Source organism: Protomyctophum parallelum, assembly GCF_964188405.1.
Source record: "Protomyctophum parallelum genome assembly, chromosome: 20".
NCBI classification, from domain to species: Eukaryota; Metazoa; Chordata; class Actinopteri; order Myctophiformes; family Myctophidae; genus Protomyctophum; species Protomyctophum parallelum.
This window is the reverse complement of record NC_139718.1, coordinates 349,168-352,938: the sequence shown is the minus strand read 5'-3', so window position 1 is coordinate 352,938 and position 3,771 is coordinate 349,168. Positions and strand designations below refer to the sequence as shown.

General features: G+C 40.3%; 1 long non-coding RNA gene across 1 annotated transcript; it reads left to right on the top strand.

Annotated features, from left to right (window-relative positions):
• The first annotated feature begins 1,655 nt into the window (after positions 1 to 1,655).
• On the top strand, positions 1,656 to 3,500 carry LOC310877477. The gene is made up of 3 exons (XR_014570817.1): positions 1,656 to 1,756; positions 2,151 to 2,237; positions 3,394 to 3,500. It is a non-coding gene; the product is annotated as an uncharacterized lncRNA (long non-coding RNA).
• The last annotated feature ends 271 nt before the right edge of the window (positions 3,501 to 3,771 follow it).

Below are 3,771 nucleotides of genomic sequence, written 5' to 3'. Positions count from 1 at the left end.
AATATCTCATCTGCTTTTAGAAGCACTTGAATACAAATTACAAAAGATGTTGAGGACTGTACATGTGTTGATGCCTCCTAGTGGCACTGTGGTTGAATGTCTGTCAGCTTTCCAAGCTAATCAAAGTCTTAATGACACTTTTGTAACCACTTTAACCCCAGCATCCCTATTCTGGGGGAGCGTTCAGCAAAAATAGCAGATCTACAAGCTCGCACTGCGTTGCAACATGTTGTGAGCTTGTAGAGCTAATGGTTTCTTTCTCTCTCTCTCAGGATGGAGATCATAGTAGACACAGCTGGAGCCTCTAGAGATGGAGATCTGCAGGTCTGTCCATGGATGGATGGGAGGACGGAGGACGGAGATCTGGGTAGACGCTGGAGGACTTCGGACCTGGGCCTGCCTGGTGAGGAACTAGGGATGTCAGGGGTTAACCGTTTAACCGGTTAGCCGACCGTTAAGAAACATCCGGATATTTTTATCAGCTTTTAACGGTTAATTTGCATAATAATAAATGCGTCTTCTGATCTTAAATCCCTTTATTTTAGATCGTTTTTAGTAATAGTACAACATAAACATTACAGAGACTGTAGTTGTCACTGTACAATACTTTAAAACAGTTGTCATGTTGCACACATGCCTAAAATTGCTATTTGCGCCGCCCAGCTTGTCGCACTCCAGGCTACATGAACAGCGCTCGGGCTCAATGTCCCCGTTCTCTGTTGTACTTCAATGGCTAGTTGGCTACAAGTTACAACGGTAGCTTTGCGGTAGTCAAAATGTAAGCGAGTGACAGCGAGACGAGATGAACACATGTCGACCGTATCAATGCAGAGACCTACATTATTAAATCCATTATTGGCCATTTGGCCTGGAGGGAGAACGTTTACAGCCGCCGCTGCCGCTTCCTCCTCCTTCTCCTCCTATCCGTCTCCACACTGGCACGGCTTACGGCTATCAAAAGTTAGCCATGTGCTATCGATGTTTGAGGGTTTTCTCGTCAGCGAAAAGTCAACAAACGGAACACGGTGACATGCATGCTGATCTTCCTTAATAATAAAAAAAGGCTTAGCCCATGCGTCCAGTGGCTTTATAGGTATAGGTTGCTCGGATCTGGACTGGATTTATTTATGTTTTCTTGGACTAGAACCGGCGGACCTCTGTACTGTAGACGCGCAGATGCATGCATCATGCAGATGTGATGCGTTGTTTATTGATGATTAAGCCAGAAGCCTACAACAATTTATTTATATTGTTAAATGTTGCTTTTTTGTTTGTCTTTTATAAAAGGAGCATAAATAAATGTATGCCATTCGTCTACCAACTTTAATTATGTAGCCTGCTATACATGCATATTACATTTGGGGTAGCCTATTAAAAAAAGAAAAAAATCAACCACTATCCGTTAATGAACCGGTTAATCCTAACGGGTAACCGGTTGGGAAACTATCCGTTACTGACATCCCTATGAGGAACTCAACGGTACGAACCGCTTTAGGGTTAGGGCTTTTTTAGGCTTCGTAAAAAGCCAATAATCGTCCGTTGCCGATAATTGGTCGATCCCTATTCTTAAACGTTACTGTAAGTGCATGTGTATGTTGTGACAGGACACGCACACACAGCAAAGCTAATTTGTGGTGTGTCTCTTTCGTTCTTTGTTAGAATGGAGATCTCAGCCGATGCCCGAGATCCGAAGCTTTCCCCGGGTGTTTCCGCTGTGGACTTCTGGGTCGCTGGGAGGCTCGGACGGAGCTGGAAGGTTCGGTAGACGCCACTGGAACCCGCTTAGGCCTGTCAGAATCTAAGGTTTTATAATGGCCGATTTAATTGTCGTCATACTAACATTCTAAATAAAACCTTGGCTTTTGTAGGCTTTGTAAACAAAAAGCTGCACATGGCATAATTCAATAACTTTATACACTAAAAAAGATAAGTAAATTACAAAGTGACACATTTAGAGCTTGTAGATCGGTTGCTTCCATTATTTCTTTAAAATGTTTGAAAATATATGAACATTTTCAACATGGAGACGATTATGACTATTATCTCTAAAAACTTGGCGATTAGGTAATTGTGACAGGCCTAAATCCTTCTAGTTGTGTTTTTATATCATGTTCTGTAATCAGTTAGGGTTGACTACAGACTTTTTTTAGGAACAAGATCATCATGCCGGTGAAGAGCACGTTTCTAGCCAATGGAGCAACTATTTCTGATCACCTTTGGAGTTACATCACAGCAAGGTAACTATACAACACACACACACACACACACACACACACACTATGATCATGACATCAGCTTGTGACTGCAACTTGTTCTTGTTCCTGTTCGCAGATGACTCGGCACTGCTAGTCTCGGACAGGAACAAACTGCAGGTTGAAAAGGCCCTCAGCTCTGAATTCGGTAGAATCTGTACCTGGCTCGCTGATAACAAACTATCCTTACACCTGGGAAAAACTGAATCCATTCTCTTTGGATCTAATAGTAATCTCAGCAAGGCAAATGGCTTCTTGGTTAGAGTTGGTGACAATGTTATCACACGTAAAGATGAAATTACCTACCTAGGTTCCATCCTGGAGGCTAATCTTTCCAGTGATAAAATGGCCACCATCGTAATCAAAAAAGTCAACCGAAGAACAAGATTCCTTTACAGGATCTCCTCACTGTTCAACAAAAACACCTTGAAGACCTTAACAGGAGCCCTCGTACAAAGTTTCTTTGACTATGCATGCACCTCCTGGTACCACAGCACCTCAAAGGCCCTTAAAACTAGGCTCCAGACTTCCCAAAACAAACTGGTCAAGCTCCTACTTGGCCTCACCCCCCGAACCTACCTCACTCCTGCCCACTTTGACAGGCTGGAATGGCTTAGGGTCGACGACTGAGTACAGCATCTTGCAATGGGTCTGGTCCACAAGATTCGATACACCACCAAGATACCCATGTACCTGTCTAGATACTTCCTTAATGTTAACGAAGTCCACACCCACAACACCAGAGGGAGTGCAACGAACCATGTACAACCCAGATTCGGCACTAACAAGGGACTAAATTATTTTCACTCCTATTCCACCAAAATGTGGAACGCCCTACCAACAGTCATTAAGACATGTGAATCCCTTGACTCCCTTTTTCCCCCTCACTGTATAAGTTTATTTTCCCTCCCTTCCCCATAGTGTCTTATTTGTACGTCTCTAAATGTTTTGATTAATTGAACATGGTGGACCCTCTTGTAAACAAGTGTAATGCTTAATTGGATCGTCCACTTAAAGTTAACAGTCTTTGTATTGAGTTTGTGCTTGACATGTACTGTAATTCTGCAAACTGTTAATAAATATTTCAATCAATATTGTTTTATGAACAAAGTAGTAATGAGCATTTCTTTCTTTTCTTCAGGACGTTGCTGGTCTCCTGTGTGGCTCCATCTGGAGGTCACCAGGGTTCTGAGTCACTCAGATCCTGACTGGTAGTGGTGATATGTAGATGTGATCAATCAGGGCTCTTTGAAAATAATAAACAATACAATAATAAACCAATATAAATAACTAGATAATAATATAAATAAATGGATAAAACGAACGATAAAAAAATAGATAAATTAAAATAAAAGTAAATTAAAATGGTAAAAAATAAATAAATAAAATAAATAAAATAAATAAAATAAATAAAATAAATAAAATAAATAAAATAAATAAAATAAATAAAATAAATAAAATAAATAAAATAAATAAAATAAGTAATACACAAAATAAAATAAGTAATACACAAAATAAA